The sequence below is a fragment of the Hippopotamus amphibius genome, chromosome 2 (assembly GCF_030028045.1).
Source record: "Hippopotamus amphibius kiboko isolate mHipAmp2 chromosome 2, mHipAmp2.hap2, whole genome shotgun sequence".
Taxonomy (NCBI): Eukaryota; Metazoa; Chordata; class Mammalia; order Artiodactyla; family Hippopotamidae; genus Hippopotamus; species Hippopotamus amphibius.
The window spans coordinates 203,793,686-203,808,984 of NC_080187.1; the positions used below are offsets into that span (position 1 = coordinate 203,793,686).

The 15,299-nt window shown below is 43.5% G+C and overlaps 1 long non-coding RNA gene across 1 annotated transcript; it reads right to left on the reverse strand.

Moving 5' to 3' along the window:
- Positions 1-203: 203 nt before the first annotated feature.
- LOC130844156 (uncharacterized) lies at positions 204-14,893 on the reverse strand. The gene is made up of 3 exons (XR_009051188.1): positions 14,790-14,893; positions 6,402-6,477; positions 204-299 (listed from the first exon to the last, which is right to left on the reverse strand). It is a non-coding gene; the product is annotated as an uncharacterized LOC130844156 (long non-coding RNA).
- Between the last annotated feature and the right edge of the window lie 406 nt (positions 14,894-15,299).

A 15,299-nucleotide genomic window follows, 5' to 3' on the forward strand; every position in this document is an offset into this window, starting at 1 on the left:
CTGTTTGCTCTTTAATTCTTCGAGGTCTTTGGTAAACTTTTCGATCTTTGCATCCAGTCTTTTTTCAAAGTCCTGGATCATCTTCACCATCATTATTCTGAATTCTTTTTCTGAAAGGGTGCCTATCTCCTCTTCATTTAGTTGTTTTTCTGGGGTTTTATCCTGTCCCTTCATCTGGTACAAAGTCTTCTGCTCTTTCATTTTCTCTGTCTTTCTGTGGCTGTGGTTTTCAGTTTCACAAGACGAAATACTGCTGATCCTGTTTCTTTTTATCTCAATCTCCATATCATCCAATGTTCCTGTGAAAAGTGAAAAAAATACTAAGTAGCATCTGTCTACTTTTACATGTTAACCTTAGATAGGGTAGTGATATAGAGAAGGCTTGGGGGAATAATTTGGAAGGCAGGTGCAGTTCTTTGTGACAAAGGAGGGAAAGAAGTGAGAGTCTATATTTGGGCAGAACCCTGGAAGTCTGAAAGGCTGGCAGGTGTTTCCAAAACAATCCTGTGCCCAGAAAACCCATTTGCCACAGAAGGGTAAAAGCAAAGGAAAGGGCAGGTACGTGCTGATATGGGAGAAGTTGTCAAATGTCTCCTGCCACCCCAGGCCGTTTTTGATGTAATGTGAAAAGTCGGGTGAGGAGGGTGTAAACTAGCCCAGTTTGTCTCAGACTAAGAGTCCATGAACAAGTAAAACTAAACAACAACAACAGACAACAAAACAAACAAAGAAACTAATGTAGGCTTGACACCTTTTATGTAGCCTCATAAGAACATTTTAACAAAATTTCATAAAAACCAAGCAGTTTTGTATTTCCCAGTCAGTTTACAAAAAACATTTTGACACCAAAAAGTAGAAAGGACTAGCTGTAAGAACACAGGAAAAACCTTCAAAAGGAATAATTTGGCTTTAAAATTCAGCACACAGTTTGATCTTTCCTCCTTTTGCTTACATCAGTGAAAACATTTTCTACTCTTTGGATTGGGATTTGGCATCCGTGCAACTAATCCAGCTCTAGCTCCTCAGAAACCACCGTAGGTTCACATAGCTTTGTGATCAAATTCACAGTAGGCTTACAAGGATCAGTTTCCCCTGTCTAGGGAAAAGGTAGGTGATGCCCCTTCAGAAACCTCTGACTTACAGAATGACTGTTGTGTGTCCTCATCCTGCCCAGCTTTGAGACCTGCCACCCTCTACTACGGGAGGTATTTCAGGGGTGTCTGTAATCTTTTTGTCCCACACATGCTCTATAATTTGTTGAGATATAACAACGTGTTTTTTTGCACTTCTAGCTACTACCTGTGCACTTTTTTCTACTTTCTTAGCTGCCACCTCCTGGGTACCCATTCTCTCTCTTTCCCCTGTGCAAAACCAACTCCAAGTTGTCATTTTTCTAAAAGGCCAGAGAATTCACTAAGGTGAAACCAGGCGTGATTTGTTGAGCTATTTCCCAAGGGAGAAACAAGGGAGGATCAGGAACACAGTCTGAGGCTCTTGGGGATCTTCACTTTTCTCCCATTCTTGGGAGAGCTTAATGGTGTCATCTCTGAAATAATCAGATCTATAAATATATTATATGATCTTGCCCTGCAAGCTTAAAGCTCTGCTAAGTACTCTGTAGAAGGCACCTCTAGGATCTGTATGGAGTTTTCCTGCAGCCTGCTCTAGACCCGCAGAGGACTTTTGACTGCTTGTTTTCCAGCTTCCCCACCTCCCATTTTGATGCTACATCATTCTTTCCAGCCCTCCTTCGGGTACCCAGATCCTTTACATTCTGTCTCCCACTTCCCTATCAAAACCAACTCTCATTCATCCTTAGAGAAGGGACCAGATAAAGAAAGTGGAAAATATGCTCAAAATCCCATACCCCTATTCTGTCCCCTCTTTCTGAGCTGTCATTGAAGGGAGAGTACAATCACCAAGAATCTGGCCTGAGGTACACAGGAATCTGTGCTTTGCCCTTATTGTAGGAAAGAAGAAACTGGCGTCACTTCTGAAACTCCTGACTATGGGGAGACCCTCTAGGTCCTTATCCTCTCTGCTTTGGGAATTGCCACCCTCTACAGGGAGGGCAATCTGTAAATTTGCATAGAATTTTAATTCAGGGACTGCCTTTGATCTCTTTGTGAAATAAAGAAGTTTGTTTTTTTGATCTTCCAACTCCTCGTAAAGCGCTGCCTTCCATGTTTTTCACTCTCCTGACAAGTGCTCTATGGTATCTTGAGATGCACACTTCCTCCTGATAAAACTCTCAGCTGTCCTTCAGCATAAGGCCAGAATAACTCATATTAAGGTGAAGAAGGCATGTAGCTCCCCATTTTGTCTATTTGAATTGTTTTATAAGTGAGGGGTCCAGTGATTATAAGTAGTGAGACCAACATTTATAAGGGACTTCAACTCTTCCCACTTGTTTGGGTGGGTAAGAAGCATTGTAGGAGGAAGAGATCACTGGTACCATTTTTGAAATCTCTGACTTCATATACATGAACTTCTATGTTATCTCACTGTCTTGCTTTAGAATTCTTTTCACTTATGAAATAAATTTTTTTCTTGCTCTTTTACCTCCCTTTTTCTAAGATTTTGGCAGATGCTCTGTCTTCTCCCCACTTTTAAATCCATCTTTCATTTGTTCTTTGGGAAAATAGGATAGAATAGGATAGAAAAGATCTATTTTTTTCTTTTGAAATAGTGACAGTTCTTAGAAACAAAGCAATAAAGTTCTAATGATTGCATGTTAGGCACCATTGCTTGGGATAACTCTTGGGAAAGTGCAACTGTAAGGAGAGCTGTAAGCCACTTGCCTTTGTGGAAACTGCCCTGGTGGGTATGAGAATTCATCCTGAGTCACAGCCAGTCTGCTCCGGGAACTTCCCAGGGTCTTAGAAAAAGAAAGCCCGGAGGGTAGCTGCAGGCTTGTATTCCTTTGGTCTCGTAAGAGTTTTGTTTCATAAGCCTCTAACTGATACTGCTCTCCAAGGACGTTTTTATAAGACCTTAAAAAGATCCACATCTAAAGAGAGGGCTGGCATTTAGTTGTTCAGGAAGGATCCTGAGACAAAACTGCAAGTTGTGTAGCTAAGAAAGTGCTAGAGAGAAGATCTGTTTTAGTTCTGACTCTGCCATTTTTCAGCAAAGTGGAATGGTACCCTGAACCTCTTGATCCTCTGTTTCGTCATGGACAAAACTGGTTTACTGTACTAACCACATAGTGTAGGGAGGTTAAAAGGAGCTTTCTAGAGTGTGAAACATATAATGTTCTTTGTCATTGTGGTACTTGTGACTTGAGTGCTCAGCTCACATTTGCACACCCTTGTCTACTATGGTGCTTCCATCCTCTCAGACCAATACTGAAATTTCTACTCGTAAACCAGTGTTTTGAACCTATCCTTTGTAGACACTGGTGGGTTTTAAGTGGTCTATAAACCTCTTGAAATTGCATGTAGAAGTGTATTTTCATATGTGAGCAGGATTTTCTGGTGAGAAGATTCATAGGTTTCATCAGACTCATGAAGAGATTCCAATATCTAAAGATGTTGAACTTTGAGATGCTGGAATTTGAGAGGTCAATCTTTGATTTAATCAGCAGAAGTAACCCTCATGTAGTGAGCCTAAGGTTCTAGCAAATGTAACAGTGTTGTCTGATTGTGAGATATAGACTATTTGAAATTGAAACTGTGAGGGAAAATCTGTGACCAGCTCACTGGCATAAAATTATCTGATTGCCTGCAAGCTGAAGAGCAAGGCAGAGACTCTGCCTGTGTTATATTATTGTCAGCTGTGTGACCCTGAGCAAGACCCTTCTCCTCCCTGACCTTCACTGACCTCATCTGTAAAATGAGATGAATGCATGGTTTCCACAAGTCCCTCAACAATTCTAGAATAACATAATTCTCTTAGGAAGCAGGATGAAAGCAGATCTAGGTTCCTATCATAAATGAAAAAGAATTGGGGAAAAAGATGCTTCGTGCCTAAGGTTTGTAGATTCTAGGACGTCATCCCTGATAATGATCTGACAGTGAATCTGCTGCTCGGATAGTTTCAGGGTGAAGGAAACAGAAGGACTGCTCCAAAAAACTCTGATAAACCAGACATTGCACTGCTTCCCATTCCAAGGTCCAGGATGGAATTGTCAGGGTTACGTCTCTGCAGGATACGGCCTTTCCCGCCCCAACTCATCTCAGACACCTCTGGGCACTCAGTGCCTGAACCAGAATTCCTGCATGTGTCTTCAGACTTGCACCATCAATCGCTGGCAGGGGAGACTCGACACCTCCCTGCAAACACCTCAACACCTCCCTGCTCATGTGAGTCTGAAGGGACCACTGGCCACAACAGGAGGGGAGCCTGGGTGGGAGAAAGTAGAGCTCCTGCCCTCGTACTTCAGCTTCTGCCTGGACCTGCTAGCACCCAAATCCCAGGCACTGGGGGTGAGGTGGGGTTGGGGTGGAGGTGGGAGTGGGGAGGGAAGCAGAAGTTTGAGAAAAGTGCAGTCATGCTCAGCTGAGTCAGGTGTATCTTCCAAGAGTAATAAGATGTAACCTAGTTTGTTTCATGATTTATCTTTTAAAAAAATTCATGGATTATTACTATTTCTAAAGAGTTTCAGAGTAGGCTTTAGTATATATTACTACCCATTTCCACTTAACAAGAAATAAATTTTAAGGGAAGAGGATAATGGCAGATAGATTCTATGCGGAGAAAAAGTAGGGGTGCATCTTAACAATGCCCGTTACCCTCACTAAGGTAGGACATCAAGGTGGATGACTTTTGGGTGCCAAAGACAGTTGAAAAGGAGTAGTGGGCTTGCCACAACTTTTCTGAAAGGGAGTGTGAGAAAAGACATTGAAAGGCCTCTTGACAAGCGGGGAAAGGAAAACATCTGCTCCAAGTATTGACATCCATGCTACACCTAGACTAGAGGGATGGAGCACCTTTACCCTCCACTTTTGAGGGCCTAGACTTTAAAAAAAAAAAAAAAGATAAAAAAAAATGAATATTTGTATGGTCTCATAAAACATCAAAGAGTTAGGAGAAATTTAGAGTAAAAAGCAAAATGTCCCATTTACCTCCTACCTATCCTTCCAAGTAACAACTGCCAACGATCTCTTGTCCATCTTTCATGTCTCTCCTCTGTCTTTACATACATGCATGCATGTACATATACTCCATCGTTCACTGATATTTTTGAGATGATTACATGCGGGTCTTTCTGCTTCTTTCTTGACAGCTGCATGCTATTCCATAAATAAACTGATAGATTGTTAGGTTGTTACTCTATTATGATCATTACAATGACATCTGCCTAGATAGGCTACTTTTCTTTTGTACATATGCAAGTCCACTATCTCTTTAAAAAGTGGGAAATCATGAAAATTTAAAACAGATAATTATTATAAGCTTTTTCTTTATAAAGGAAGAACTCTATTCCACTCAACACATGACCTTTGACTTAAGAACACAGAACATCCATTATTTTCAGTCATTAAAAAATACAATCTTAAAAATAAAACAAAGTTACTTATTACACATAGGATAAATAGAAGAGAAATAAAGAGGAAAACAACTAAGTAAGGAAAAAATAGATAAAACCTTCATGATTTCTAAAGATCTGTGAGATGAAAATCTAGCATATTGCCTACTGCTAAACACAAAAATATCTTCTCAGCTTTTAAATTTAAAGATGGGCAGATTTCAACTGACATATGTTATACTCTGTTCATTGAAAAAAAAAAAAAAAAAGACTACACCTTTTCAAAAGCCTTTGAAACATTCACAAAACTGATCATTTATCATACCACAAAGAAAACCTCAATAAAAATGGTACAGATGAACCTGTTTGCAAGGCAGAAATAGAGACACAGGTGTAGAGAACAAATGTATGGACACCAAGGAAAAGGGTGGTGGGATGAATTGGGAGATTGGGATTGACATATATACACTAATATGTATAAGATGGATAATTAATGAGAACCTGCTGTATAGTACTGGGAACTCTATTTCACTTCTCTGTACGGTAGAAACTAACACAACATTGTAAAACAACTCTACCACCCCCTCAAAAAACAAAACACCTCAATAAATTCTCCAAAGTAGAAATATTGTATTGAAATTGCATAGACAATATTTTCTGAATATAATCAACAAAACTAAAAATTAAGGGATTACATCAAGCTTCCACAGCAACTTCACCAGAAACTCCGCAGGAGGCACCGTCGGCTCCAGGCGTGCCTCCGCAGGGAGCGTGTCCCCCCTGGGCCATGAAGACATGATTCGAAGCCTGTGCCCACACAGGGCAGCTGGCAGCTTCCACAGCAAAGCAGCACCAGCGGTTGGGGAGCAAAGTCTGCCGCCTCAAAATGTGTCTCTTTGGCATAGGGTTAATTTCAGGAAGTTTTAATAACTTCCTCATAACTGCCTGCAATAATGCAGATAAACCCACGTTAGCGGTCAGAGTCCACTCCGTGTCCAGTGTCCCTCCTGGAAAAAAAAAAAAAATTAAGGGATTAAAATTCTATCACCTGGAAAAAATTTGAACTCCCTTAGCTTTTTTAAAAAAAAAATTTATTCGCTGCGTTGGGTTTTTGTTGCTGTGCGCAGGCTTTCTGTAGTTGCTGTGAGCAGGGGCTACTCTTCATTGCAGTGCATGGGCTTCTCATTGCAGAGCATAGTAGTTGTGGTGCATGGGCTTAGCTGCTCTGCAGCAAGTGGGATCTTCCTGGACCAGGGATTGAACCTTTGTCCCCTGCATTGGCAGGCAGATTCTTAACCACTGTGCCACCAGGGAAGTCCCTGAACTCCCTTAGCTCTTGTTTTACAACAAGAAATGAATACTAAAATTGTAGAATATCCAGAGAATAATAATAATGAAAGCATCAGCTACCATAACCTATGGGATTCAGCAGAAGCCTTTCTCCAAATAAAATTCATAGATGTAAATTGTTCCATTAAATAAAAAATAATTCTCTAATTATGCATTCAGCTCAGAAATCTGGAAAACAGGAGGAGTTTATTAATAAAGATTAAAATGGAAAGCACTACAATAAATAAAGCAGGAAAAAGGATAGAGCTAATAAATACAAGAGCCGGTTCTTTGAAAAATTAAATTTAAAAAGTAGATTGACCTTCTGAAAAATAAATTATATAACCCAATCAATGAAAAGAAGGGTACAGATACCCAAAATAAGAATCAATAAGAAAATTAACAACCAAAAAAAAAAAGAAGTAATAAATAGAATCACAAGTGATTCTTTTACTCAACTCTAGGCAAATATATTGGAAAATGTGGGTGAAACAGATATCTTTCCAGGGAACTGTCAGAGAGCAACCACTACCCTCCAAAAATGACCTGGGCCCAGATGGTTTAACAAACTGTAGGGAACAATTTAATACATCCAAAACTTGAAAAAGAAAAAAAGCTAGCAAAAATTTTTTTGAAGGAAGCATAACATTAATGGCAGTGAATATAGGATGGCCATTTTTTAAAATTAATTAATTAATTTGATGGCTGTGTTGGGTCTTTGTTGCTGCACACGGGCTTTCTCTAGTTGCGATGCGTGGGCTCCTCATTGCCATGGCTTCTCTTGCTGTGGAGCACGGGCTCTAGGCATGCAGTCTTCAGTAGTTGCGCCACACAGACTCAATATTTGTGGCTCTCAGGCTCTATAGCACAGGCTCAGTAGTTGTGGTGTTGCAGAAATGGTCTGTCAAGAAACCAAGCACCACACTCGGAGGGATGGAGAACTCAGGTTTAAGCCAGCGGCCCCAGACAAGCCAATGCTCCAAAGCTCTGGGCCCTGAACTCAGGGTGAGCTTTACTTTTATAGCACACATGTTTACAGAGCATGGAAGTTTCCAAACAGAAACTTAAAAGAGCAGGCGCAGAACATTCCATTTTCAGCAATACATCTTAAAGTTACATTGGATTGCTAGGTCACCCTGTTTTTTGTTTTTCTCAGAGCAGCAAGCATATTTCACAAAAGCAAAACAAGCACAGAGTTATTTTTAGCTGAGTGCAAGTTTCTAATTTTCTTCTTCAGTGGCACACGGGCTTCGTTGCTCCACAGCATGTGGGATCTTCCTGGAGCCGGGATTGAACCCGTGTCCCCTGCATTGGCAGGCGGATTCTTAACCACTGCGCCACCAAGGAAGTCCCACCATTTTTTAAATGAACAATAAAATTGGAGAACTTATCTTGGCCTGATTTCAAGATGTAGTATAAAGCTACGGTGATCAAGACAGTGTGGTACTGGCATAAAGATAAACATACAGCTCAGTGGCATATAAGAATGTACAGAAGTAGTTCCACATATATATGGACATGAGTTTCCAACAAAGATTCCAGGGCAGTGCAACAGGAAAAGGAGAATCTTTTCAACAGGTGGTGCTGTCACCAGCAAAGTCCACTGCAGGGGTGGGGGGAATAAGATGGAACCTAGGTGATGAGGTCTAACCTTTTCTTTTGTGCTTAGTCTACTTTCACTTGCCTGTAGGCTCTGTGTGTAGAAGCCTTGCACCTAACAGGTCAGATGAGTGGTCCCAGCACACAACCGCTGTGCCCAGCACTTCAGACAGAGTTCCTTGTAAAATGGCCACACTGACAGCTCAGCTCAGAGACCATGTGCAGAAGTGCTGTGCACGACACCTCAATTCAAGATGGTGGCAGTGGTGGGCCATGTACAGAGACGCTGCACCCGGCCCTGAGATCTGGAGAGTGAGCAGCATGACTGTGCCTGCCCTGTGAAAACTCCGCCCCTTCCCCCACTGATGAGATCCCTATAAAGAAGCCTGGCCCACAGCCTTTGGGGGAGAGCTTGGACTCTAGAGCACAAACTCTCACCTCTTCATTCTTTGATCAAAGAGGAAAGCTTTCCTTTTCTTCTGAACCAAACTCAGTCTCCATAGGACACCAGGCAGGAGGACCCTTGTTGGGGCCCGACTGGAAACTGTTGGTCACAGTGCTGGCACGACTGGCTGGTATGTGTGGGGAAAAATGAACCCCTACTCTTATCTCACATTATAGACAAAAACTAAAATGTATCATAAACCTGTATGTAAGGTCTAAAACTATAAAATATGTAGATTTTACAAGAAACTAGAGGAGACAATCTTTGTGACCTTGGCTAGACAAAGATTTCTTAGATATATTGTCACCAAGAACACTAAGAAAATTCTGATAAACTAGACCTCATCAAAATTTTAAACTTCAATTTTCCAAAAGACACCATTAAGAATGTAAAGATAAGCCACTGACTGGGAGAAATTATGTGCAAAACATAATATCCAAGAGAGAATTTATGTATAGATTATGTAAAGAACTTTTACTATTCAATAAAACAACACAATTTTAAAAGTGGGCAAAATTTTAAGCAGACACTTCATTAAAGAAGAGAACATGGGAAATAAAATCAAGAATAAACAAATGGGACCTCATGAAACTTAAAAGCTTTTGCACAGCGAAAGAAACCATAAACAAGACTAAAAGGCAACCCTCAGAATGGGAAAAAATAATTGCCTATGAAACAATGGACAAAGGATTAACCTCCAAAATATACAAGCAGCTCATGAAGCTTAATACCAAAAAAGCAAATAACCCAATCCACAAATGGGCAGAAGACCTAAATAGACATTTTTTCAAAGAAGACCTACAGATGGCCAACAAACACATGAAAAGATGCTCAACATCACTAATCATCAGAGAAATGCAAGTCAAAGCCACCATGAGGTATCACCTCACACCAATCAGAATGGCCATCATCACAAAATCTGGAAACAACAAATGCTGGAGAGGGTGTGGAGAAAAGGGAACTCTCCTGCACTGTTGGTGGGAATGTAAGTTGGTACAGCCACTGTGGAAAACAATTTGGAGGTTCCTTAAAAAACTACAAATAGAACTACTATATGATCCAGTAATCCCATTACTGGGCATATACCCAAAGAAAACCATAATCCCAAAAGAAACTTGTACCATCATGTTTATTGCAGCACTATTTACAATAGCCGGGACATGGAAGCAACCGACACACCCATCAACAAATGAATGGATAAAGAAGATGTGGCATATATATACAATGGAATATTACTCAGCTATAAAAAGGGATGAGATGGAGCTATATGTCATGAGGTGGATAGAACTACAATCTGTCATACAGAGTGAAGTAAGTCAGAAAGAGAAGGACAAATATTGTATGCTAACTCACATATACGGAATCTAAAAATGGTACTGATGAACTCAGTGACAAGAACAAGGACGCAGATACAGAGAATGGACTGGAGAACTCGAGGTATGGGAGGGGGCAGGGGGTGAAGGGGAAGCTGAGATGAAGCGAGAGAGTAGCACAGACATATACATACTACCAACTGTAAAACAGGTAGCCAGTGGGAAGTTGTTGTATAACAAAGGGAGTCCAACTTGAGGATGGAAGATGCCTTAGAGGACTGGGGCGGGGAGGGTGGGGGGGACTCGAGGGGGGGGAGTCAAGGAAGGGAGGGAATACGGGGGTATGTGTATAAAAACAGATGATTGAACTTGTACCCCCAAAAAATTAATAAATAAATAAAAAAAATTTAAAAAAAAGAAGAGAACATGATTAAATCAACTATACTTCAATAAAAATAAAATTTTTTAAGTTTAAAAATTAACAAAAAAAAGATGAACAGTAAATAAACATGGGGAAACAGCTTCGCCCTGGCATGCTGGCAACCCCACAGGCAAAGGCTTGAACCACAGCCTATCTGAGTCTTGGCATAATGTCTCAGGATCCTCCCAGAACAGGAGAGGATGGGAGGCTTGCGAGAAGTTCAAGGCAATCTCCCCTGGGAGGCCCCACCTCATCAGAAAAGAGTTGTAGAATATAAACCTCTTAGCTGAGTCTCGAATTGCCCCCTCAGCAATGGGGCCTCCATATTCCATGGCACAGTAATCTGGCCCCTTTTGTCTCTGTGTCATTCTTTGTGCTGTGTGGGGCAAGGACCGTGGGCACCTGGCACCTTTGGCTTACTCTTCTACTCACTACCTGCGTAAGTGATTGTCTAAACTGAAAAGTGGCTCATCGTATCCTTACAAGTTGAATCATGCAGGCCTTGGCTTTGTCTTGTGTGTGTCAGCCTGACAATAAGTACACGATAAAAGCTCAACATCTTATCAGGGAAATACAAATCAAAACCATAGTGAGATACCACTACACACCTATTAGAAAGGCTAGAATCAAAAAGATTGACCATACCTAGTGTTGGAGATGGTATGGAGAAAATAAAAAGCTCAGGCACTCTGGAGCGGGGTGGTGGGGGGTGGATATAAAACAGTAAAACTATTTTGGAAAAATACTTTGGCAATTTCTTAAAAAGTTAAATGTACACCAAGCCTGTGACCCAGCTATTCCACTAGCAGCTATTTAACCAAGAGAAACGAAAGCATGTGTCCACACAAAGGCTTCCACATAGCAGCTTTATTTTTAATAGCTAAAAGCTGGAGATAATTGAAATGTCCAGCAATAAGTAAATGAAAAAACAAATTGTAGTACATCCATATAAAGGAATACTACTTGGCAGTAAAAAGGAACAAACTATTGGTAACAGGATGAAGTCATTAAACCAAACCAAATATAGTACATGTTATATAATTCCATTTACATAAAATTCTAGAAGAAGCAAACTAGTCTGCAGTGACAGAAAGCAGATTGGTGGTTATCTGAGAGTGGGAGGTTTGGATCGCAAAGGGTCGTGAGGAAACTCTTAGCGTTGTGTGCTCATTATCTATTGCAGTGATGGCTTCACAGAGGCATGCATATGTCAAAACTCATGAAATGGCACACTCAAAATGTGTGGTTTGTTGTATGTCAACTACAAATAAAGCCATTCAAAAATGCAACTTCATCTAATTTTTTAACTCACTCTGGCCGCTGTGAGAAAGGACTGGGTACAGGCCGAGAGGTAGGTAAGGGTAGAAGCTGCAGGTGGTTAGGAGGTTGGTGCAGTCATCTGGGTGATGAATGCTGGTGGCTGTGGTGACAGTGGAAATGGAGAGGTGTAGACAGATTTAAGACATATTTTGAGACAAACAAAAAGACTTGCTAGGAGTTTGATGTTTCTTCTTAAGGGAATTCTCCCTTGGGTCCCTGGTCCAGGTCATACAAATGTGTAATACAATTTTTCATGGCCCCCTGTACTCATCTTCCGTAGTACTATCAAAGTTTATGATGGTGTACGTGCCTGTAATGTTATTTATTAGGGTATATCTCCACCACTAGACCAAGCACCATAAAGGCAGGATTTGTATGACTCACCACTCTACCCCAAATGCTTTGTCCAGTGCTTGGCGTGGTAGGAGTGTGTGATGGTTCCTGGACTGCATGACACTAAGATTCTTGTCCCAAGGGGCCCAAGCCAGGCCCCAATATGTGCACAGAGACAAGACCAGATTTTTCTGTCACTTATTTTCAGTAAATAAGCAGCTTGGCTCAAAAAAAAAAAAAAAGCCTGCATATCCTTTAATTTTTTACCATCAAGGAGTGTCATATATCTTCCAAGGATAGATGTTAGGTAATAGAACTTCTGCCCAGCTTTCTCTGTCTTGGGATTGGTATACTCACCCCTTAACCTAGACACCCTGCTGGAAGGAAACCTGGGCCACATATAGGCGTTCCAGCTGACAACTCCAGCTGAGGTCCTAGCTGACAAAATCAACTGACAGGCATGACACTAAGTCTTCAAGATGACTCCAGCCCCAGCCACTGTGTGACTGCCACCACATGAAAAATCCTCAATGAAAACCATCTAGCTGAGCCCAGTCTTCAACAGAACCATGAGAAATAGGAAAAAAAAAGTTGCTCTTGTTTTCATTCATTAAGTTTTGGGGTAGTTTGTTATAGCAATAGATAACTGGAACTAGGTTAGTAAATGTTTTTTGAATGAACAAATGAATGAAGATAGAGGGGGGTCTGCTTCAGCTCCAGGTGAGTCTTGGCTGGTAAGTCTGTTTCCCTTCTCTGTCAGGTAGGTCCTGGAGCTCCTGGAAGCCCTGGTTCACAAACTTAAGTCTGTGCTCTTCAGGCCTGTTAAGAGGAGACATGGAAACTCACTCCCTAGGACAGAGAACAAGGCAAGGCCATGTTAGCTCTGTCTGGGATCTCAGAGAGCAACTTGTGAATTCTTAAATCTTGAGTCCATGAACAGTTTCAGGGGAATGAACGTGCATACATTTTGCGTGTGCACATACATTGTCCTGGAAGGAGTCCCAGACCCTAACTTTCATCAAATGTTTAAAAGTCTGTCCCAGGACTTCCCTGGTGGCGCAGTGGTTAAGATTCCACCTGCCAATGCAGGGCACATGGGATCAGTCCCTAGTCCGGGAAAATCCCACATGCCGAGGAGCAACTAAACCCGTGCACCACAACTACTGAGCCTGCACTCTGGAGTCTGAGAGCCACAACTACTGAGCTAATGTGCTGCAACTACTGAAGCCCATGTGCCTAGAGCCCATGCTCCACAACAAGAGAAGCCACCACAATGAGAAGCCCGCACACGCAATAAAGAGTAGCCCCCGCTCTCCACAACTAGAGAAAGCCCACGTGCAGCAATGAAGACCCAACACAGCCAATAAATAAATAAAAAGAGTCTGTCCCGAAAATGTTAGCACCTACTCTGCCAGTCCGACTATCTGAATTTCTAGGGTAAAAAAATGAGAAGGTGGACTAGGTACCCTGAACAAACATCCTTCTGAAAACAAATTTTGACTAAAATTTTTTAAATCTCTTAAACACACGGATGAGCTAGGGAGAAGAGTAAGAAATACTGAGGCCAGAACCCCAGGAATCCAGAGAGGTAAGCTAAGCATTGAAATCAGGTTTTATCTTAAGGACTTCATAAAGTCAGCTAATCAGTGACAGACCTCCCACTGAAAATGAATTTGAACTTCACTTTTCATAGCCTCGTGGAAGTAAGCTGATAAGAGAGAAACCCAGGGCACGCAAGGTATAAGACCTAGTAAAAGACGCAGGAAAGTAAAATACCCTTTGAGAATTCATAATGAGGGGCATCCCTCGTAACAGTTGGAAGATTCGCACCTCGCTCCCCATTCCTCCCTCCCTCCCCTTTCCTCCCTCTGGGCCCCCCCCCGCTGTGAGCAAACCCCAGAACAGGGTCTCCAGCCTCTCCTTCCCATGGCCCAAGTCTCCCACGGGGGCTCTAGCCCCCTAACCCCCAGGCTGTTCGCTGCCCCATGGAAACGGGGGTCCCAGGAGGCTGAGGGCTCTGGTCTCCTTCGGGGAAACTGGACTTTGGACGCTGTAGCGCCCCCTGGAGGGAACCTGCTCTCCTGCCTGCGTCCAAGGCCGGGCCCTGGGAGCCGAGGCGTCCGTGAGGAGCAGGCTGTCCTCCACCCCCCACCCCACCCCCAGGCGCCGGGCGCTCCAGCTGTTTTCTTCCTCTGGGCTCTGGAACCTTCTGCAGATCCTCTCTCCTCAGGATGCGGAGAGCAGAGGGCGCCCTCCCCCAGGCCCCCAACGTCCTCCCCCCACCCCCCGGGCCTCCGGCTCTCGCCTCACTTCCTTCTCCGGTGGCCAAGGCCCTTCTCCGCAGAGACGGGGGACGGGGCAGGGCGCCCTCCTGCCCCAGCCCCACGCTCGGGGCTCAGGGCCTGTGTCTGGGGAGGACCTGGCCGCCCGGCAGAGGGGTCGCCAGGGCAGGTTCGCCGGCTGCCGGCCTGTGTCTGGGACGGGCTGGGGGCTCAGAGGCGTCTGTCTGCGGGCAGGGCTGGCTTGGAAAGTCACGGGCGCACCTGCAGGACCCCTCACCTGGCTTTTCGAAGTGCTTTCCCTCCACCCTGACCGTGGAATTCAGGGGTCCCTGGGGCCATATTTTCGGGAAAATGGGGGCGCGGTGCCCTTGCTCATCAAAGCAGCAGCCGGCGCCTGGCAAGAATCCCCGCAGGAAGGGCTTTCCCGTCAGAGCAGCGGTTCTCAGCGGCGAGTGAGAGTCACCTGAGAGCTTTTAAAAACCGCTGCTGTCCCGGCCGCACGCACACCGGTTACATCCGCACTGCCCAGGGTGGCGCCGCAGGCTGTGTTTTAAACCTCCCGGATGATCCGAATGTGCGGCATTTGAGCCTCACAAGGACCCTGAAAGACAGGCACTGTTGTCATCCCCACTGTGCAGGTGGGGACATGGGCTCAGAGAAGTGAAGCCACTTGACCGGGGTCAGAGGGCAAGTGGGAGGGTGGGACTGGAGTCCCAGACGGGAGAGCGGGTGCCCCCTGCTGGCCGTGGATCTGGGCTTCCAGTGGGGCTTGGCGTGGGACCACGCG